The 24,460-nt window shown below is 41.5% G+C and overlaps 1 protein-coding gene and 1 long non-coding RNA gene across 2 annotated transcripts in view; one reads left to right on the top strand and one right to left on the bottom strand.

Annotated features, from left to right (window-relative positions):
* The window catches only part of LOC139468575 (E3 ubiquitin-protein ligase TRAF7-like), a 174,922-nt gene that overhangs the window by 13,962 nt on the left and 136,500 nt on the right, over nucleotides 1-24,460 (bottom strand). The gene's annotated exons all lie outside the window — the stretch shown is intronic.
* LOC139469729 (uncharacterized) lies at nucleotides 1,130-23,566 on the top strand. Its single transcript, XR_011653741.1, has 3 exons — nucleotides 1,130-1,291; nucleotides 15,909-15,977; nucleotides 23,281-23,566. It is a non-coding gene; the product is annotated as an uncharacterized lncRNA (long non-coding RNA).

Genomic DNA, 24,460 nt, shown 5'->3' with positions numbered 1-24,460 from the left:
CCTGTACGGGATACTGCCAGAGTGATCAGGTAATCGCTAGGACACAAAGTCAGTGATCTAACCCACTCAGCCACCGAGGCTTCCACTAAGAAATGCCTACCATACCATTCAATTTAGTAGTGAATACATATTCATACAGTCTTGACATTGTGACAAGCGGACACCCTTTACAAGAAGCGACAATAATTATACCGGTACTATAAGCCAAAGTCCTTCAAAGTATCAATATATGTCACACTGCTTACATTAGAAAGACCCACATGAAGGTCTTCAGCAAACAATGCTTGTTGTAAGAGGCGACTAACAGGATCGGGTAATCAAGCTCGCTGACTTGGTTGATGCAGGTCATCATATCCCAATAATGTGAATCGATGCTCATGATGTCAATCACTATATTGACTTGATTATTTATCTTTCTTTGAAATGTTAGTGTTTGGGCCCCTATGTTGCTGTCTAAGAGTCAGGTGGGGTTTTTTAAGATTTGGGCTTGAAGTATTGCATTAACTGACAAAGAAAATAATTCTTGTCACATATCTTAATCAATGAAATATCAAAAAAAATTGTATGTTTTTTTATTTGGTTAATGGTGACAAATAAAGTGACAATTGCTACGCCAGAATACAGTGTCACCTTAAATGGGGGATTCTGCGTAAACAGGCATAAACTTTTCAACCCTGGCTTCAAAACAACTTGAATCAATCAAACTAAATGTAATAACTATACCCATGGGGGATAATCCCTCCAGTCTGCTAATTACTTGACAACTAATGACACATCTCCGTGACATCATGAACTTGTCCTGACAATGACCACCCCTCCTCCTGTCAATCAAAGTCCTCATCTACCGTCTCCCTGATAACTAACAACACACAATACCAACCACAGTCAGCAATACATGATCAATAATACAAACCCGCCCACCTCCGCCAATCCATGACTTTCTAACTACTATGTACCTGACAACTACTAATACATGTAACACCAAACCTGAGATGATCACTGCAATGAACCCTCCCCCCCCTATTGCCAATCAATGAACGGCGCTACCGTATACCTGACCACTGATAACACTTCAACTGGCTTGAAACAGCGTGTCTGTGGTCATGTGTTCCTGGGGGTATTTAAGGGCTCTGTGGAGGGTCGGAAAGGAGAGCGAGGGTCAGGACACGACGGACAGGTTGACATATCCGGAAAGGAAGGAAAAGGACCGTTGGAATTCCGGATATGATGAGGATATCTTCGCTTCAACTGTCACTAATTGTTCTCGTGTGTATTATTGTGTCTTTGCATGGTAAGTACAAGCTTTTTAACCTTCATAATCAATACTGTCAATAGAAAGGCAAAAATACCAAAAAAAATGTGAAAGAAAGATTTTATAAAAAGATATCAGAACAGATGAAGATTACTTAATCAGAAGTTCAAATAACTATGAGCAGTCTTAAATCTATAGTTTTCAGAATCACTTTCAAGCTGTCCTTAGTCATTAAGAAAAACGTATCTATTGTCAAATTCTAACAGGCAAATGACACTGCAAAACCTAAGTAGAACTCCCACAAAAACCTGATTTTACTTATAATCCAACAAGTGGTACAATCCGAATGTAACCAGTCTCCACCATGGGCTTGGGCTACCTTAACACTGATACCTTGGTCAACTTTAAGAACATAATTTACATGAAATGCAAGCTTCTTCAAGAGGAATTCAGTAGGTCATACTGATTCAAGAATGAAATATGTCATAGTGTTAGTTTAATGTTTGTATAAAATGATATTCAAGCAGTACCTCCCTTTATACTGTATTGTATTATGAGATTTACATCTCGCCAACTGTCACTGCCTGGATACAAGGAGATTATTACAAAGGATAATTAAAGTTTGCTTACTCCGACAGAAGTTTTCGGTGTGCAAAAGTTCATCTCCGTAATTCCTAAAGAAGCACACCCTATCCCCACAGAAACATAACACTGACATCTTCAAAGAGATTGTTATGTGTTGTGACGCTTACTTCACATTGAGTGGTAGCATGGCTGCTGTTATTTATTGGAATGAACTGCAAAGATGATTTTGTCATTTTGAAATTTTCTAGAACTGTTAAACCCCAGCCCCAAACCTTAAGAAAGTGAGATTTTTTCTACTCCTAAAATAGTCAAGACGGAACATTGTTATCTCAAACACAAGAACCTTTAAAAAAGCACGGAGGCCCAAAGGATGAATCTGTGAAGGCAAGCAAGATCAATGCCGTTAATCTGCGAGACAGCTGGCTCCTGAACCGAGCCAAGCCAACCTGATGCATCTCACCAGTCAGAGCGTGCATGCTAAATTGTAGGAATAGTCATTACTGCTGCCGTAAAGATCCTTTCACTCAGGGACAAACTCAAGTTCTTACAGGCTATCAACATAAAACATCTATCAAAATTATTTTTTTAAATCAAATTAAAAGCTGATGAGTCACAGAAAAACAAGCTATCCACACTTTCAAACTTTTCATTCAATTCATAAATCATTTCTCAGTGGTATGTAAGACAATATAAATATACATATGTGACCGACTGTGACAATACTTGTCTCTCTGATCTATCCAAAATCAATTCCTTAATTGCAATGAACCGGACTGCTAAAGTTGGCAAATTGACATGAAAGTGGTGTCCATATCACAAAATTGACATGAAAGTAGCGTCCATATCACGTAATTGACATGTAAGCAGTGTGTGCATCACGTAATTGATATAATTTCTGCTGTGACGGCATATCACTTCCGGCTTACAACTGCAGTAACCAGGCCAACCCGACAGATTCAGTTCTTGGAATCGTTCTTTCCCCCTCCGACACAGAAAATGATCATTCATTAGGAACTATTTATTACATCTACCATATCCCAAATTGATAAAATAGAGATGCCTTATTGATCAAAGCTCTTGCTCCTTAAAGATCTCTTCAATCCAAGAAATGAGTGAAATGTAACAGTAAAACTTCTGATGCTCCTGTGGGAATATTGTTAAAATGATGAAAAGTTTGTCCACTCACTATCTCTCTCGCTCACTCACTCACTATCTCTCTCTCACTCACTCACTATCTCACTCACTCACTCACTATCTCTCTCTCTCACTCACTCACTCACTATCTCTCTCACTCACTATCTCTCTCACTCACTCACTATCTCTCTCTCTCACTCACGCACGCACTCACTCACTCACTCATTATCTCTCTCACTCACTCACTATCTCACTCACTCACTCACTATCTCACTCACTCACTCACTATCTCTCTCACTCACTATCTCTCTCACTCACTATCTCTCTCACTCTATCTCTCTCTCTCACTCACGCACGCACTCACTCACTCACTCATTATCTCTCTCACTCACTCACTATCTCACTCACTTACTCACTCACTATCTCTCTCACTCACTATCTCTCTCACTCACTATCTCTCTCTCTCACTATCTCTCTCACTCACTATCTCTCTCTCTCACTCACGCACGCACTCACTCACTCACTCATTATCTCTCTCACTCACTCACTATCTCACTCACTCACTCACTATCTCACTCACTATCTCACTCACTCACTCACTCACTATCTCACTCACTCACTCACTCACTACCTCGCTCACTCACTCACTCCAACTTTTGACAAGGTGCAAATTCAGCATAATGGGGTGTTATTTCGGTAAACATAATTTTCCTCCCCTGCCTGTACTCAATGCAATTCCTGAAAACATCAGGCTGCATCAACTACATCCACAATAATTAAGAAAAGAACAAACTTCAGCAGCTTTCTGTTTGTCACTCACAAACAACAATCCGTCCACCGGTCTGGTACTACATTGTTCCAAATATATGAGTCGGTCATAAAGTGTTCATTTAAATATCTAACCTTTACAAGCCTGGATAGATAAAGGAATGTTTTCATGGCAGACTTTACGAGTCATTGAGTCAGTGTTCCTTTAAATAGTCAATCTTTAGGAGCAGATGTTAATAGTTCTTTATACACTGTTTACAAATCGGTGATAACACGTCTTGATCGTATCAAATTATGAAACATGGTTTCAGATTACTTTATGAAACATCGAAGGTCTTGCAGTCAGTTAAAGGGCAAGAAAAGTGAAAAAAAGAATTGTGATTTTGTTCTGAATATCAATTGTCCCAGATATAATAAGTCAATTCCTGAGAGAAAAAACAAAATAATATTCATAGAAAGTATTTCAATGTCCAAGTAAAAGTGATAAAATCACACGCTCAGTGATCAGATTCCCAAACAAAACAATTCGGGGGCGTGGCCTAAAGCTACGAGTGCAACAGTGCAGCAATGCACGACAAATGTTCTCATTGGCTGATAACAATGTGGGGGACAAGTAGGAAGACTCCCAATAAACTACCAGGCAAACTGGGCGCCGGCCTAATCATTTAAATTGTGCAGAGCATCTAGTAGCAGGAACCTCTGTTACTGTATTTTCTTGAGTATAGTACGCACCCAATTATCATGCGTACCCAAGTATAATGCACACCCTCCTCTAGCAGATCCAGTATTTAGGAGAAAAAAAATTGAATTTTATGCGCAGAAAAAAATTACACCTTGACCCTTCAGCAAATTCTGGTAAACAAATGGGTGATAAGAAACTTGGTCAGAACAAATTTGAAATTTGAGATTTTAAAATCACCAGACATGTTGATTTACCGTTCAAATTATATTTTCTGTCTTGCTAGGCATTGTTTTACATGCAGAGATTAAGTTTACCTTGTGTATTTTCTCATAAACTAAGCCGGAAACAGCTATCAGCTGTAGACATGTTTTCTTGGAATCTACCAATGATTCCGTTAAAACTTACCCAATGATATAACTTTAAAGGATTTTTATGCAGGGATCGGGAATTTTTTTATCTGAAACTATTTTTTTATCAAGAATAATATATTCCAATATCTTGTTATTTTAGTTGTAGCTTTAACCAAATATATCTAAAATAATAATAACCCTAAGCGTAGCACTTCGGTGCAGCTGATCGTTATTGCCGGGTTTTTTTTTTCACATGTAACAATTTCACCAGTCATCGTCGAGGCTTCAGCGCACGTGGTCGCGAGAACTAAATGTTGACATAGGTATAGGTATATAAATCTGACTCCAGTGGAAGTGGTCCAGAAGCATCATTACCTATACTACTAATTGTCAAACTACAACAGATATGACATTTAACAAGCCAAAGTATGGCATTTATGATATAAGTAACCACTCTCTGTCAACTAAAGTTCTTTTCAAGGCGTTTATAGCGGTAATCTGAACTTGGTTGATGTTTATAACAGTAATTTGTGAGATGTTCCGATCACTTCACACGACTTTGCCGAAATTAATTAGGACAGTATTACAAGCAATTTTGAATATAATTATTGAATTAAGTTACAAACGTAAATCAAGATATACAATGAACACTTTTTATTACCAGACATGAAATTACATGATTAATTTGCATTCTTCAGTATGCATTTGTTGACATGGTATTCCAGTGTTACGTGCTCATGGTAGTGTCTTTGTGTTGGGGGAAAGAAACATCAAAACTCATTATGGTGTGTATAATTCGCACCCCCTTCTACACAGCTGTGTTTTTTTTGGAAAAAAGTGTGCACTATACTCAAGAAAATAGAGTAACATCCAGGAAGGGGAATCCCCTTACTGGAGGATACTTTTCGTTTGGCAATATCACGGCAGGGGCCACCAGAAAAGGGCTTCACACATCGTACTCATGTCAGGAATCGAACTCAGGTCTTAAGCTTGATGAATGAATGCTTTAACCACTAGGCTACCCGACCTCCCCCTTTTGCCAAGGTATGCACACAAAACACATGGTCACTCCAGTTATTCAGAATCTTCAAGCCAAACTCTATGCAGTAACATCTAATACAAACAAGAGTCATCAGAAGATGTTCCCCCATTCTGGTGCAATTCAGAAATGGAGTTTGGCTACTTATTTCCCCTGTTGGTGCATTGCTATTGGATACCTTCAGTTCAATGAAAAATTAATGCTGTTCAGTATTTTCCAATATCCCAAATCATCAAAAGGCACTAGTTCACTACTAGACTGATCTGTATACCAAGATTCATCTAAAAATGTTCAACAGTTTTGGAGTTCTGCTCAAGGAATGAGCACTGCCCTACTTTTCAGTACACGTCCAATATGTTGCCATAAAAATATTAAAAAAAAGATAAAAAAAACAAAATCCCAAATCATCAAAATGCTCCAGTTCACCACTAGACTGATCTGTATAAGCAAGTTTCAACAATAAATATTCATCGGTTTAGGACTTCAGCTCCAGAAATGGAAAACGGACAGCGGATGGACAGACATTCAGATCGCTATGTACCCCCGTTTTGAAAAATGTTAATCTATATACCGGTAGGGTTTTCCTATGTAAACCATTACTATGTGTAAAATGTTGAATCTGTGTACCAAACACAATGTTATTTGCGTCCCTCGTACCACACTGCCGAGTCCTTGGTACAGAAGTCACAGAGCCTGTTCACCATCTTTGAGTCAGCTACGATGACAAGCAGGAGGCACTGACCCAGAATCCCCAAGGGGCGGGGAAGTTGAGAAAGAGGACTGATTTTGGTTACACCGAGGACAATCCTACCTGCACTTGAGCATACACTTGACCCACGGACTGGTTGCTAGACAAGTAGCCTTATTAGAGTCATTATCTGCTTAGGTAATCTTTCTGACACAAATAGAAAACACAGTCAAGTCAAGCAAATTAACACTTTGAATAGGTCAACCAATGCAGACATAGATCGCGACGTATGCATTCAGGTGATGTGGCAAAACTCTCCAGTGTCCTAGCAATCACTTCCTTAAATAGCTACCAGGGTGGTCAGAAATACATCTCACAAAACTGTACAGTAGGCCACTGGTTTGGAATTAACACATGGTGGAAAGGTATTTTTCTGGCTATGATTGAATCTTCTATAATAATGAAGTCACAAAACCCTTTCCACAATCAGGAGAAATCTCTGCAAAAGTCGATTCGTTTGAACAATCCCGACTATATTGTGAACATGTGTTCACGAATCACTATCAAATCGTGATGATACCAGGTGTTCGCAAAAATGATGTGTTACCTACCCCACTGTTTGCACATTTCACACACACATGCAAAGGCATGTCAATTGTTTACCTGGTAATACATTGTATAAATATATTGTCTTTACAGTGTGGAGGTTTGTTACTTGGTAGATTTAACTTCAATTTAGTTCAATTTAACAATGAAACCTCACTCACCATGTTGGGTGATAGTTTGACGGACATAGCACTAATGTAAGGTAAAGTGTAAGTCGTTTTCTGTCGGATAAATATACTGAAACAGCTTAATGTGACAGAAAAGCCAAAACTACTGCAGGTGACAAGCATGGGTATGGTGCCGAAAAACATGATTATAACCTGGGCAATTCTGTGATTTGAACCCATCATCATAGGATTCTGGCATGACTAAGGGGCAGAACTCCGCAGAAGTACCTTAGGCAGCTTGCACCCCCAAAGCTGACAAGAACAATCATGTCGTTCAAATAATATAATTCACATTGGGTGTGTGACCTGGTTTGTAGTGGAGAGGTGAGGTGAAATGGGGCTTAACATCGCGTCCAAGATTATTGCACTCATATAGTGACAGGCATGCACGTGTGTGTCGCTGTTTGTACTAGTCCGGAGTACAACAACTCAACTGAAACCTACAACTGAACATAGGTTACTTTGACTACCTTATTAAAAGCTGGAAAATACATGACTTTTCAGAAATATCGAACAATAGTTATCATTGTAAATAATTCTAAGAATACTACCTCGATTACATATCTGCCATAAATCCTGTATTTTGGCTTCAATCTCACAAACTAAAATTTTCAGATTTTCAACAGCTGTCCTCTTAACTGTCAGTTACACACAATTAGTTGCTGCCAAGTAGTCACGAAACTACCTGCACCGTGACGTCACAATGGCGGCGATGTCAATTCTTTCCATCATCTCTTCATATGTAATAGAGGTAGTATTCTTAGAATTATTAACAATGATAACTATAGTTTGATAATTCTTACGAAACTTCTACCTCTATTACATATCTGCCAGAATATCCCAGAGGGACCCCGGTGGGATCTGCCTCTAGGAACACCCTGTGTAATTGACAGCAGTCCTCTTCTGGAAACCATAATGTACTGATTCTCATCCTACTGAGATAAGTGCCTCTGAAAATCAGAAACTATGTCAATAATCAGTCGAATATGTGATATTATCACTAGATTTACCGTCATATTTGCTGATTTTGACCATAATAAATCTGGATTAGAGACCTATAATATTGGCGATTACATCACTTCCAGTTCTGACGTCACTTCCGGTTCGGACAACACTTCTGGTATGTCACTTCATCTTTTTGGTAATGACATCTCTTCAGGTCTATTTCTATCCCAAAGACATCATTTCCTGATTAGAAGGGCTTTGTTCAGCTATTTCCGATGCTGACGTCACTTCTGGTCAATGCTGATTGATGACATTTAAGGTGCTTCTAATCCATCCTACACCTGATAAGCAGAGTAATCAAGGGCGTACTTACCCTCTGATACTGCTGGTGTCGGATCCTAGCAGAAAGGAGGTTTTCCTGGCTTTTTTAAGTAAGGTAGCCTTCGCCATGGGTTCATAAGGTTCTGTTAACAGCACTGATAATATCACAGATAGATTCCACTTGGGGAAGATACGAGGGGTCTTAATATCTTCTAGTAGAAAGGAATTCAATAATCTGTTGAGGATGGGATGGTTTCTGATAGATAATCTATCATGTTGAAGTACAGAATGAAGGGCTGATCTGTAACCTTCTATCGTCCCATGTCTGAATTTATTGTCTTGACGTAGATGAAGAAGGAAGTCTGTTATCATATGGATTGATACAGCATTATCAATACTTCCTTGTAGTCTTCTCCACTGGACAAACTTGTCCCATCTGTTGTCATATAAAAGGGAGGATGATGGTCACCACGAATTGCCACAGCATCCGAGGCAAGCTGAGAGTGACCGGATGTTTGCTTCTTTGTGCGATAACTTCCAGGCGGTAAGATGTAGACTGGGCAGATTTTCGTGGAATATGCTTGACCTGGTCTGTCGTAGCAGATCCCGGCGAAGTGGTAACTGTATGGGTTCTAGTCTGGGGAACTATGCCCTGCTGGGCCATATCAGTATTTTTACACAATCCGTCTCCTCCACCTTGTGCATGACCTTGTCTAGGGGAGACCATGGTGGGAATGCGTAGCTTAATAGATTCATCCAAACCATCGAAAGAGCGTTGATCTGGTGAGCTCTTAGGTCGGGAACTGGACTGACATAAACTGGAAGTTGGTTGTTCTGGCAGGTGGCCAATAGATCTATGTGTGGCATGTCCCATATCTTGGTTATCCAAGTGAAGATCTGTGGATGTAATGTCCATTCTGTTGCTACTATTCTCCCCCAACGTGAGAGGCTGTCGGCCAGTATGTTCAGGTTCCGGGAATATGTCTCGCTTCCATCCGGCAATTGAAGGAGTCTGCCAAGGCAAACAATCGTGTAGTCTCCGTCATCAGGGAGTTGGATCTGGTTCCTCCCTGCTTTTGGATGTAAGCCACTACTGTGGTGCTGTCCGTGGCTATGAGAACTGATGATAGATGAAGCTGTGTTCTTCATTCGAGGATGGCGTAATATATGGCCTTCATTTCCCTGCAGTTGATATCAAGGTTCTTCTCTTCTGTGTTCCACGATCCCTGGACTGCGAGATCGTCCATATGGGCTCCCCATCCGGAATCTGACGTTTCTGTGAATAGATGATGTTCTGGCATTGGAGTCAGAGGTATGCCACTCATCACATGTTCTCTGTGATTCCACCAATGCAGGTCTTGCAGCAAAGTGGGAGGTAACTGAGGCTGGAACTCTAGGCCCTTCCATCGTATAGAGTTTACCCATGTCTGCAGAGGATGTAGCTTGAGCCTTCCTCTGAAAGTCATATCCTGTAGAGATGTCAAGTTGCCTAGCAGAGACATCCACCACCTCAGTGACTTGCTGGGTTGACTTGAGATTGATTGGATCATCTTTATAGTCTTGTTGAATCGATCCTCTGGAGGACATAGATATCCCCTGTCGTGCTGGAATCTTGCTCTGGTGTATATAATGTCTTGGACCGGGGTGATCTCTGACTTGGCTGGGTTGACTAGGGAACCTAGGTAAGTCATAAGCTGGGCCAAGAATATCATGTTCTGATGTAGCTGATTTTTGCCTTGGTCTAACCTCTAAGAAGTCGTCCAGATAACCATGAATTCGAACTAGCTGGCGATGGGCAAACATGATGACTGGTGCTGTTATTCTGGTGAATTGCCAAAGTGCTATTGCTATCCGGAAGGGTAGGACTTGGAATTTGCAGTGTCGACCATTCATTGCAAAGCGTAGATATTTCCGATATAATGGGTGTATCGGGACGTGAAGATATGCATCTGTAAGATCTAGGCTGAAAAGCCAGTCTCCCTTCTTCAACGTCGACCGCAACTTCCGTATAGACTCTATCTGGAATTTTGGTGGCGCACCAGATATCTCTTGTTGAGGATCATTAGATCTATTATCATCCTCATCTCGGTTGTAATGGTAGCCATGCTGTGGTTTGGCTGGTTGCCGTGGACAGCCTGTCCCTGGATACCGCGTGGCTCCCGTATGGTCTTGTTCTCTGGCCTAGTGCTGGCTGGCCAGCAAGCTGGCTTGGTGACTGGTTCATGGGTTGGTAAATGGGATCCACGCCATGGCCAATGGCCTGGCCGTGGTTTGTGGGTTGGCCGTGGTTCGTGGACTGGCCGTGGCCGTGGTTCATGGGCTGGCCTAGTTCGTGGGTTGGTAACTGGCATCTACGCCGTGGCCAATGGCCTGGCTGTGGTTCAACGGCTGGCCATGCGGTTCAGCTTGAAGATCGTGTGTAGGCTGGCCTGGATGAAGATCTGGACGTCTTTACCAGAGCTACCGTCATGATCTTAGCATCCATATCCGACAGCTTAGAATCAAGCATGTCTTTCATCATCTCCTGCTGTTTTCTCAGAGTGAGTGAGTGAGTATGGTTTTACACCGCTTTTAGCAATATTCCAGCAACATCACGGCGGGGACACCAGAAATGGGCTTCACACATTGTACCCATGTCGGGATTCGAACCCGGGTCTTCGGTGTGACGAGCGAACACTTTAACCACTAGGCTACCCGACCGCTGGGGAGGAGGTGCTGGAGTAGAACTGACTTTTCAGTGATGATTTTATCTACATTTTTCTTTGTGGCTTATCTCATGTTAGCCTTTGTAGCAGCCTCTGACATCTTGGAGAATTACTCTTTGGATGTGTGGGTGCATTTCTCACATCTCTTCTCCAATGTGCAGGTATTCCCTCTGAACTTTGTGCAGTTTACATGAGGATCTCCCGTGATCATAAATTGACCACACTTCTTACACCCGGGGATGATGGGAGACTGCATGGCGTCCTCACAAACTCCAACACCAGCTATACTCACATGCGTGTAATCTCTTTCAGCAGCACAATTACTTTAAATAAATATATATGTATTTATATGTCTGTTATCATAGCAATCATATTAGAATAATATTAGGTAAATGTGATCTACTACCAGGCGATAGATTGTCACTACTACTATAGTAGGTGTTCACTCTAGCACACACAGGAAAAACGTGATACGGTCACCATTGTGACGTCACAGCGTTTGTAGTTATGAGACTACTTGGCAGCAACTAATTGTGTGTAATTGACAGTAAAGAAGACGTCTGTTGAAAATCTAAAAATTTTAGTTTGTGTGATTGAAGCCAAAATACAGGATTTATGGCAGATATGTAATACCATGTAGAAGTTTCGTAAGAATTATGATATATTTACGTAAGCTGCTGTATATAATACTTTAAAGACAGGCTGACATATTCATGACTGACTGACATAACTGTAAAGGGCAACAGTTGCAATTTAACATTGATGAGACAGCCATCTCCCATTACCTTCCCTCATGAACAGTGAAACTACCTGGAGAAGGTCTTCAGTTACGAACATGCTATCAGGAATCAGACATGGATTCTTGTGACGCACGTCATGACTTAACACTAAAATAGAAATAAGGCTGGTATTGGCTTTCCTTCATACTGTTACACGTGGCTTAAAAACAAACCTACGCCAATAAGTCACATACTGACTTAATATCTGGTGTTGTTCGGTGTAATGGCAATGGAAATAGAACCATTACAAGAGTGGCAGTCATAATTGGTGAAGCGAATGGATGTAACTTTATCACTAACTGAGGTCATTATCTTCATCAAATGACATAATGAGGGACAACAGCCTTTGCTAATACCTCTTTACAGATATATATATTTGGGTGGTCTGTCTGCTGGTAAATAGAATCCCCCAAAGAAGTGAGAACACTGATTTATCAATAACGAGAGGGATAATTATCAATGTCAGGCTATCTCAGCATTAACTACAACAACCCTAAACATGTAATTAGTTTTCGTGTTACAGCGGAATTGAAGAGATAAAATTATATGTAGTAGACCATTCAAATAATCATCGAGATGAACTATGAGCTATGAAACTCACAAGACAACTTCTTATTGACTTGGAGATGGCAGCGTGGAATACTGTATTTGTCATATTAGTGCCTTGCTCGATCCCCACAAAATTGACAGGACATTCTTGATTATTAAACGAAAAATGTTTCAATAGATGCCCCCTGTGAATTTTCAAAGTGCCCAAACGGCTTATTATGGCAACTATGGTATTACATTCATATGATAAACCTTCAAGCCACATTAAATCCCCTAAAACACCAAAACTTTTATGGCATGATCTTTAATTATAACAAGAAGTCGTGCCTTGGACAATACTCTGAAGTTGCTGGTTTCAGATTATTTCAGATGCTGAAGCTTGTTATTTCCACCACAAGTTATTCAGATAACACATGATGAACATCAGACATGTGTAGGTTAGTTAGGACCTGAAGAGATTCTACTTGAGTAGGATATCTGTCTCTCTTCATGCTGTTGCACTGGACTCTTTTAATACAGACAGCCTCCGTGGTTTAGTGGTAGAGTGTCCGCCCGGAGAGCGGAAGGTTCGGGTTCGATCTCTGGCTGTGCATACCAAAAGACGTTAAAAGATGGTACTTGTTGTTACCCTGTCTGGCGCTTGACATTAAGGGCCGGCTTGGAGTCAGGATACTGTGTCTGAGTAGGGTATTCATGTTAAACTGCGGCATGGTATCTCAGTGGGCTAGCACTATAAATCGGCATCAGTCCGGACTAGTACAAGCAGCCAGACACACACACATATGTGCATGCACGTCGCTATATAAATGCAGTGACATTAAACGTGAAGTTAAACACCTCACCTCACTAATCTGCATGAACCCTAAACAATATTTTTTCTAGTTTTCCTTGAGCTGCACCATAGGTTTTGTCACATCCATAAAGTAGCTGTATTTAAGCCCAAAGCATAAGTTTGTTATGCTTCGCTATAGATAACTAGCCCAGTGGTCAAAGCATTTGCTCATCACGCTGAAGGCCTGGTTTGGTTCCTCACATGGTACATGTGCCAAGCCTATTTCTGGTATTCCAGGCTGTGATATTGCTGAAATATTGCTAGAGCGGCCCAATATCTCAGCAAGATTCTCCAGAGTAATCCAAGTCATCTCAAATGTTTGCAAGTTGTTTTATCAAAACTGAGTTTCCGATGCTCTGACTGGTGAGTCAATGAGACCAGGCCTCCCACCTGCTGGGTCTCTGGTGGGACAAGTGAATGCTTCAACCACTGGGCCACCCAACCAGGCCAGACTGATTTCAGATTATATGATAAAACTATGCATAAACACATGGGCCTCAAAAAGTAATTACCGTATTTTCTTGAGTATAGTGCGCACTTTTTTTCGGAAAAACACAGCTGTGTAGAAGGGGGTGCGCATTATACACGAATTATGATTTTGGATGTTTTTTCCTCCCATGGAAAGACATTACGTACCGTGAGCACGAAACACCGGAAATACCATGTCAACAAATCCATACTGAAGTACGCAAAATAATTATGTAATTACACTGTCTGTCTATAAAAAGTGTTCTTTGTATTTCTGGACTCATGTTTGTAACTTACTTCATTAATTTTATTCAAAATTTCTTATAATATTGTTTTTATTAATTTCGGCGAAATCGTGTGTGAAGCGATCGGAAGATCGCACAACTCACCGTTATTAACAGCAACCACGGTCAGAATACCGCTATTGACACCTTGAAACGAACTTTAGTTGACAGAGAATGGATACATATATCATAAATGACATACTTTGACTCGTTAAAAGTCATATTTGTTTTTGTTTGACGATTCTATGTCAACATGAAATTCTCGCGCTCACGTGCTCACGTGCGCGTGAGCCTTGACGGTGACTGGTCAGACATGTTCCATGTAAAAAATAATACCCGGGAATAGCGATCAGCTGCTTCGCTTAGGGTTATTATTATTTTAAATATGTTTAGTAAAGGCTGCATATAATTAAGAAAATAATGGAATATATTATTCCTGATAAATAAAATAGTTTCAGATACAATTGTTGCCGATCCTTGCATTAAAAATCCTATAAAGTTATATCACTGGGTGTGTCTTGACCGAATCACCGGTCGATTCCAAGAAAACGTGTGTACAGCTGATTGCTGTTTCCGGCTTAGTTTACGAGAAAATACACAAGGTAATCTTAATCCCTAGATATAAAACAATGCCTAGCAGAACAATAAATACTATTTAAACGGTAAATAAACATGTCTGGTGATTTTTTATCTCAAATTTCGAATTTGTACTGACGAAGTTTCTCAGCACCCGTTCGTTTGCCGGACTTCGCTGAAAGGGTACGGTGTAAATTTTTTCTGCGCATAATATTCAAATTTCTTTTTTTCCAAAATATTGAACCCGCTAGAGGGGGGTGCGCATTATACATGGGTGCGCACTATACTCAAGAAAATGTGCCTAAAATTCAGCCATACAATTATTCATTTTAAATTATCTTGATGAATACAATTTCATATGGTTTTGACAAGAATATCAGTGCAATATCTCACTGATGTTGAGGAAAATATCAACAAGTCATCAAGACTTGCCCTGTTACCTGGGGATACAATGCGAATATTTAAAAAAAATATTATGCTTTGTTTGTTGTTTAACACTGCACTCAGCAATATTCCATCTGTATGACGGCGGTCTCAAATAATTGAGTCTGGATCAGACAATCCAGTGACTGACATCATGAGCATATATCCACATAGTTGGGATACGATGATATGCATCAACCAAGTCATTGAGCCTGACCACCCAATCCTATCTGTTGCCTCCTACGACTGTTTAAGGTAGGAGAAGACCTATTCTACCCGGATCTTCACAGGTCATAATGCAAATAACCATACCCAGCTTGTAAGTATTATCTAAATAAGCCAAAGTGTACTGAAAAATATACCCCTAAACCACAACAGTGATATCCTGGCAGGTAAGGGACACAATTCTGCATGTACCACAGCAAATAGTCTTGGCCAGACAAACCAGTGGTTGATATAATGAGTATGTCGTACACAACAAGATTGATGACATGCAAAGTCAAACATATATATAGCATTTAGCGCCATCAATCAAGTCCATGAGTTTGACTAACTGATCTATCTATTCAGTTGCCACTTATGACAGGGAATACTGTTAGCTTCATGCTGTGACTTGTGTTTCAGCATACAGAAATATATGGCCCCTTCGAGTCCAACCCTTCACATTGTGACTTGTGACTTGTGTTTCAGCATACAGATTATATGGCCCCTACGAGTCCTACCCTTCACATTGTGACTTGTGACTTGTGTTTCAGCGTACAGATTATATGGCCCCTACGAGTCCTACCCTTCATACAACAACAGGTGGCACAGAGTGACAAAAAGTGAGTATATGTGTGTTTTCTTCACATGAAACTGACAGGTAAAATGTACTACCCAAGATGTTATATACTGTAAGTCAGGAATGTTTTGCACCATGAAATTACTGCGAGTGGCTATCAATAGCCTTAACTGCGTCTGGAAAGTTTTGTGATGACCTGTTGACGAGATTACCAAACATTAAAGCTACATTAGTATGTGTTGAGTAGGGAGCAACTTCTGATGATCTGTTGACGAGATTACCAAACATTAAAGCTACATAAGTATGTGTTGAGTAGGGAGCAACTTCTGATGGCCTGTTGACGAGATTACCAAACATTAAAGCTACATTAGTATGTGTTGAGTAGGGAGCAACTTCTGATGGCCTGTTGACGAGATTACCAAACATTAAAGCTACATTAGTATGTGTTGAGTAGGGAGCAACTTCTGATGGCCTGTTGACGAGATTACCAAACATTAAAGCTACATTAGTATGTGTTGAGTAGGGAGCAACTTCTGATGGCCTGTTGACGAGATTACCAAACATTAAAGCTACATTAGTATGTGTTGAGTAGGGAGCAACTTCTGATGGCCTGTTGACGAGATTACCAAACATTAAAGCTACATTAGTATGTGTTGAGTATGAAGCAACTCCTGATGACCTGTTGACGAGATTACCAAACATTAAAGCTACATTAGTATGTGTTGAGCAGGGAGCAACTTCTGATGGCCTGTTGACGAGATTACCAAACATTAAAGCTACATTAGTATGTGTTGAGTAGGAAGCAACTTCTGATGACCTGTTGACGAGATTACCAAACATGAAAGCTACATTAGTATGTGTTGAGTAGGGAGCAACTTCTGATGGCCTGTTGACGAGATTACCAAACATTAAAGCTACATTAGTATGTGTTGAGTAGGGAGCAACTTCTGATGGCCTGTTGACGAGATTACCAAACATTAAAGCTACATTAGTATGTGTTGAGTAGGGAGCAACTTCTGATGGCCTGTTGACGAGATTACCAAACATTAAAGCTACATTAGTATGTGTTGAGTATGAAGCAACTCCTGATGACCTGTTGACGAGATTACCAAACATTAAAGCTACATTAGTATGTGTTGAGCAGGGAGCAACTTCTGATGGCCTGTTGACGAGATTACCAAACATTAAAGCTACATTAGTATGTGTTGAGTAGGGAGCAACTTCTGATGGCCTGTTGACGAGATTACCAAACATTAAAGCTACATTAGTATGTGTTGAGTAGGGAGCAACTTCTGATGGCCTGTTGACGAGATTACCAAACATTAAAGCTACATTAGTATGTGTTGAGTAGGGAGCAACTTCTGATGGCCTGTTGACGAGATTACCAAACATTAAAGCTACATTAGTATGTGTTGAGTAGGAAGCAACTCCTGATGACCTGTTGACGAGATTACCAAACATTAAAGCTACATTAGTATGTGTTGAGTAGGGAGCAACTTCTGATGGCCTGTTGACTCTGATTGACTTAATTGTGTAATTCAGAAAAACAGGATGTGACACATTAGGTATTTAAATATGTACAGGCTGTTTCACAACGTGTGGAAGTGACTACGACAATGTCTCCTGAAGTACAAGTATTTTGTTTGTTTGTTTTAACTGTGGCATGAAACTGTTACAAGTGTGTATCACTCTCAGTTTTCAAAGTAGTTTCCTGTTCGCAAATCTTTCCAGATTTACTCTACCATGGTGACATGAAACTTCAACAAAAGTCAACAAGTTTATTTAACTGTAGGATTTGTTGAGGAGGACAGTCATCCTTGGTGCGTGGAACACCAGGATGAGCACTCCAAACCATCTCTACTTGTAAAACTCAGGCTGTAACAGTAAGCATGTGGTGAAGTGATGTGAAATGGGTTTAACGTTGTGTCCAAGATTATTGCACTTATATTGACATGTGCGTGTGTGTGTGTGCGTGTGCGTGTGCGTGTGCGTGTGTGTGCGAGCGTGCGTGCATGGCTGCTTGTATTAGTCCGGACTGATGGCGATTTATAGTGCTAGCTCACTGAGATACCATGCCACAGTTTGACATGAATACCCCACTCAGACACAGTATAATGTCTCCAAGCCGACCAGTCCTTGTTTTAGACCCTTAATGTCTAGCGCAAGACAGGGTAACAACAAGTACCATCTTTTAACGTCTTTTGGTATGACGCGTATTGGGATTGAACCCCGGACCCTCCGCTCTCCAGGCGGATGCTGATACGCATGTGGTAAACAAAATTGTTTTCCTTACTGTTTACAACATTTTTCAATTTTTCAAAATTCAACCCCATTTCATTTGTCAATTTTGAAAAAAATGGTGACCACTCCCCAACAACCCCTACAATACCACCCTTGAACCGACAACCTGTCCTTATAGCCTCCCATTATCTGGTATGGCCTGTCCAGCTATTACCAACAACATTCTATCCAGTCATAGAGCCTCCATTATCTGGTATGGCCTGTCCAGCTATTAAACACCAACACCCTATCCACTGTCATAGAGCCTCCATTATCTGGTATGGCCTGTCCAGCTATTAAACACCAACACTCTATCCACTGTCATAGAGCCTCCATTATCTGGTAGGGCCTGTCCAGCTATTACCAACAACACTCTATCCACTGTCATAGAGCCTCCATTATCTGGTAGGGCCTGTCCAGCCATTACCAACAACGCCCTATCCACTGTCATAGAGCCTCCATTATCTGGTATGGCCTGTCCAGCTATTACCAACAACGCCCTATCCACTGTCATAGAGCCTCCATTATCTAGTAGGGCCTGTCCAGCTATTACCAACAACACTCTATCCACTGTCATATAGCCTCCATTATCTGGTATGGCCTGTCCAGCTATTACCAACAACACTCTATCCACTGTCATAGAGCCTCCATTATCTGGTAAGGCCTGTCCAGCTATTACCAACAACGCCCTATCCACTGTCATAGAGCCTCCATTATCTGGTAGGGCCTGTCCAGCTATTACCAACAACACTCTATCCACTGTCATATAGCTTCCATTATCTGGTAGGGCCTGTCCAGCTATTACCAACAACACTCTATCCACTGTCATATAGCTTCCATTATCTGGTATGGCCTGTCCAGCTATTAAACACCAACGCCCTATCCACTGTCATATAAGGAACTTGAGTGTTTTCTTTCGTCAGCAAGCAAAAAATTATGACTTGATATGAAAAATGATAAAATGATAAAGAAAATATTGGACTGCATGCCGCACACCGTGAAGTGCCAAAAGTCAACAATGGCCGTTTCTGGTAGTTGTGTGCTAATATACTACTCAAAATTTGATAAGGATCGTAGATATTTTTCTTAATAAAAAAACAAAATAACTGCATAACTGGCAATATTGTGTTCAAGTGAAATCAAAAACGTCTCCAATACACGTGCACGTGCATTTCATGCCATGGGAAATGCGTTTCACATCACAGTTCATGCTTTTGCTACCATTGCACGATTTCCAATCAGGCAACGGTGTCTGATTCATTCTGAAACTGTAAACTCAATTGAGTGTTTACACTACGTTTATCTACGCAATGCCCCCTCAACGTGTAAGGCGTCGCCTGACGACAGAACAACTGGGCAGATGTATTGGAATGTTTGATGCTGGCTATTCACAACGTGACGTTGCCAATGCACTAAACGTCAGCCAGAGCGTTGTAAGCAGGGCCTGGTCCCGACAGCAAAATTTTGGTACAGCAGCACACCGACATGGGGGTGGTCGTCAGAGGTCGACAACCCAACGCCAAGATCATTTTGTGGCTCTTCAGGCACGACGTCATCCCTTCCGGACAGCAACCAGCCTACGTAACGACCTCCTGAACGCCTCGGGGGTAAATGTGTCCACTCAGACGATACGGAATCGTCTTCACAATGCAGGTCTCTACTCGAGAAGGGCATGTGTCCGAATCCCCCTGACTGTTCGACACCGGCGGGAGCGATTGGAATGGGCTGAAGATCATGTCACTTGGACACGGAACGATTGGGTTCCAGTTCTGTTCACCGATGAGTCCAGGTATTGTTTGGACTTTACAGACAGGAGGCAGCGGGTGTGGCGACGACAACGTGAACGTTTCCATGATGCCAACATCAGTGAACATGACCGTTATGGTGGTGGTTCCATCATGGTCTGGGGTGGAATCAACAGAGATGGAAGGACAGATCTTCATGTCCTGGAGAGAGGAACAATGACGGGGGTGAGGTACCGGGATGAGATCCTCGATGTGTACGTCAGACCCTACGCTGGTGCTGTTGGCCCTGAGTTCATCCTGATGGATGATAACGCCCGTCCTCATCGCGCCAGGGTGGTTGAGCAGTACCTTGAGCAGGTGACAATTGTCCGCATGGATTGGCCAGCTCGCTCGCCGGACTTGAACCCGATTGAGCATGTCTGGAACATGCTGCAGGTTGCCCTTTCACGCCGTAGAGCACAACCCACGACTTTGGCAGAGCTCGGACATGCCCTCGTGGAAGAGTGGAACAACCTTCCCATTGGGAACATCTGGGTGCTTATTGACAGCATATCTCGACGTTGTCAGGCCGTCATTGATGCAAGGGCAGGTCATACTCGATATTGACACTTCATCGACTAAGTGTAATTATGGACTATCCCTCATAACTGTGTAATTCTTTCTCTTGTTTGCTGTTAACATTTTTTAATGAAATGCCTTTTGGTGTTTGCAGATTTCAAACATTCCATATTGATACAAGTTCATGCCGTTCATGAATTTTCATTCATAACATGATTAAACACGTTTCTGAGTCAGAGTCATGTCTTTTGTTATGTTTGTGGTAACTTACACACATATCACCTAGTGATCCTTATCAAATTTTGAGTAGTATATATTTGGTCAATACTTTCTTAATTCACGATGTTTTCTTTTTGAGGTAAACAAACTACTGAAAGTTTTCATATTTTTCAAGCTGAGTATTTATGTATATGATACGTAACTTAAAAGATACGCAAAGCCTACTCGTTAAACAGTTATAGCGAGTTTCATTTGGGGGTGTCCTTCCACAATGCGCCTGTCGACTGGGTTTGACAGTGACATCGAGAGCTTTAAACACCAACAATGGAGCAGGGCGGGGCATGCGACGGGTGACTCGGGTACTCAGGTCGGGCGGGGTCTGAGTGGTACCCACAGGACTAACAGGGACCATTGTTAGTCACGTGATATATATCTTAAATACAATAACAATAAAAGTCGCTTATATCTGCATTTCTTTCTGAGTATGCACACATTGTTTCTGACTTTTATACGTTTGAGTAAAGACATAATTCTGTCAACTTCAGCGTATGCATTATCTGATAATTTTATTTGTGTATGAAAAAAAGCATCTGCCAGGAGTCTGGTAAAACAATTCCCAATCGGACATAATGTACCCAACTCTTGAGATCTACAGCGGGTATCGGGGTATGGTTGGTTAATAGGGGGCCCAGTGTAATGGGTGTAAATTTAGACTTGTCCCAGCCTTAGAGCAGAGCTCCCATCACCGCAGCCTTGCTGCATGAGATGACAATCCAGATCCAATTCAATTTTAGATTAGCACAGAATTAGAAAGTAATGAAACTCATCATTCAACAAAATAACTCCATAAATACTGTGTGATTAACCCAGATCATGTCAGTTTCCAGGATCACTGCCCGCCCATCGGGCTGAGGGAACAACAACCTTATCTGAGATTGCATGACCTTGTTTTATTATAGGAATGAAAACAAGACAAAACTGGGTTCATCTACTACTTGATATGCATGTTGATGTTAACCTAGTTAGGATACAGAGTAAGTGGGTGGGTGGGTGGGTGAGATAGTGGGTGGGTGAGTGGGTGCGTGGGTGGGTGGGTGAGATAGTGGGTGGGTGAGTGGGTGCGTGGGTGGGTGGGTGAGTGAGTGGGTGGGTGAGTGGGTGAGTGAGTGAGTGGGTGAGTGAGTGAGTGAGTGAGTGAGTGAGTGAGTGAGTGAGTGAGTGAGTGAGTGAGTGAGTGAGTGAGTGGTCGAGTGAGTGAGTGGGTTTGTGAGTTTGTTACTGAGTGGATGAGAGAGTGAGTGAGTTTGTGAGTGAGTGAGTGAGTTTGTGAGTGAGTGAGTGGATGAGTGCGTGAGTTTGTGAGTTTGTAAGTGGTTGAATGAGTTTGTTAGTGAGTGGTTGAGTGAGTTTGTTAGTGAGTGGTTGAGTGAGTTATTGAGTGAGTTTTTGAGTGAGTGAGTTTATGAGCGAGTGAGTGAGTTTTTGAGTGAGTGAGTTTTAGAGTGAGTGAGTGAGTCCAATGTTAAAATATAGTCTGGATTTGATGACTAACACTCTCAACCTGAGGGTCTCAGCTGTCTTTGCAAGGATTGAACCACCATCAATGGCAAACATCACTCTGAGTCGCCACCAACAACTTGAGATGTACCCTGCTCAATGACCTATACATGGTTATACCGAGAGTCTGACAGATACCGATCAATGGACTACTGGACTCAACCACCAAATCACTTTCAGTCCTCTGCATAATCCAATACCCGTGAACATCCGGGGTAGAATAGGTCTTCTGCAACCCATGCCTGCCGTAAAGGGCTACTACGCTTTTCGTAAAAGGCGACTAACGGGGTCGGGTGGTCAGGCTCTGACTTGGTTGATGCATGTCATTGTATCTCTATTGTGTGGATTGATGCTCATGATGTCAATCACTGGACTGTCTGGTCCAGACTTGATTATTTACATACCGCTGTCATATAGCTGTAATATTGCTAAATGCGGGGTAAAACAACAAACAAACAAACAAACAAACAAACAAACATTATGCATAACACTGAGCAGACCACTTGAAACATGAATGCTTTCTATTTTGCTGATTCAGCACATACACATGACGCTCCCATACATAAACATGTACACATGCCCAGTCTGCGACCTTAGCCACAAGTCAGAAGCCTGATTCAAAGTTCGAAGTAAACACTTCACTATGTATTTCATATTTTGCACTGAAATCCTCATGTCAAGCCAAACTTTGGAATCGAACACAGAACTTTGGGCAGAGGTTGTTTGGCTAGGCAGCACCAGCTTAGAATATACTGACTGGGACTGAATAAGTTACTTCTTGCAAATTATACTGTCAGTATGAAACTTGGTGATCACAAACCTAAAGGTAACGAATGGGGTTTAATTTTACAAAGCTTCACCATATACATATCGCAATAATCATCAAGAAAGGAGAGTTATCAAGATTCAAAACAGACACAATACGAATATTGCATACTGTATATTTTATTGCAACTAAACAAGATTATCAAACATTTTTTGTCACAGGTCAGTTTGGCCCGATTGAAGCAATAGAGCCTCGGCCCGGCAAGGACGACGAATACTTGGAGAAGTTGGTACGCTATTTGAACTTGGTGGGCCGCAAGTGATCATGACCTCGGTGACATGTTGCCATAGCAACTACAACCCAGTTGCTTTGGTGATCATGCTTCATTAGCCTGCAATGTCTTCTCAACGTTTCGCTGTTACCTGGACAGGATATTATGTGACCTCTAAACTGTTTCGATGGCTTGACTGGGGATGACATTTGGGGAGGACCTGTTTAGAGCTTAATAAATCCTTGAGCAATCTTGAACCCGTGTCTTTTTCTCTGGTAGGACCTTACTCTTCATATCAAGTGCCCTGTTCTTATGAGAACCAATGTGTGTTGAGCACAAAAGTTGCATGATCCGAATTGCTTACAAACGTACGCCAAGTCTTGACAGGACACATGATGAGGTGAAATGGGGTTGGATGTCAGGTTCACGGTTACTGCAGTTATATATAGTGACATGAATGTGTCTGAATAGACTTGTCAGCCATATTTGTAAGATGATTCTAATGAAGTGGCACGTGACTGCATGGCATTTCGAGTGAGTGAGTATGGTTTTACGCAGCTTTTAGCAATATTCCAGCAATATCACCGTGAGGGAACACCAGAAATGGGCTTTACACATTGTACCCATGTCAGGAATTGAACCCGGGTCTTCGGCGTGACGAGTGAATGCTTTAACCACTAGGCTACCCAACCGCCCCGCATGGTGTTTTGAACAAGGAAAAGAATAAGCAGGGCTAAGAAATACCCCCGATCTCAACTCCCAACTGAGGAACAATTTTGAAATTGGAGATATTGAAGCATGGGTGGATACAGAGGGGGGGTGCGGGGGTGCGCACCCCCCATCTGTATCAGCCCATGCTTCAAAACTCATTAGACATCCCTGATGCTGTGAGATATCCTGAATGTCACGCAGGAACACATACAAACACTTCCAACAGCTAGATAAGGACTTTAAGTTCTCACTATCTGTTTCAAATTCCTGCATACTTCTAACTGTATAGTCAGAAGAGTCTGCAGGAGACGTTGCTAGTTCTCATAACAAGGACTTCAAAACACCATTGAAGAAGATTCTTACATCTAAAATTGTTTGTGACATGTCTAAGTACTTTGAGTAAATACCACATGAAAAAG

This window comes from Haliotis cracherodii, unplaced genomic scaffold (assembly GCF_022045235.1).
Source record: "Haliotis cracherodii isolate W230 unplaced genomic scaffold, xgHalCrac1.p SCAF_2, whole genome shotgun sequence".
Lineage (NCBI taxonomy): Eukaryota > Metazoa > Mollusca > Gastropoda > Lepetellida > Haliotidae > Haliotis > Haliotis cracherodii.
Note: the sequence above shows the minus strand (reverse complement) of the source record. Positions and strands in the feature narration are given on the sequence as shown.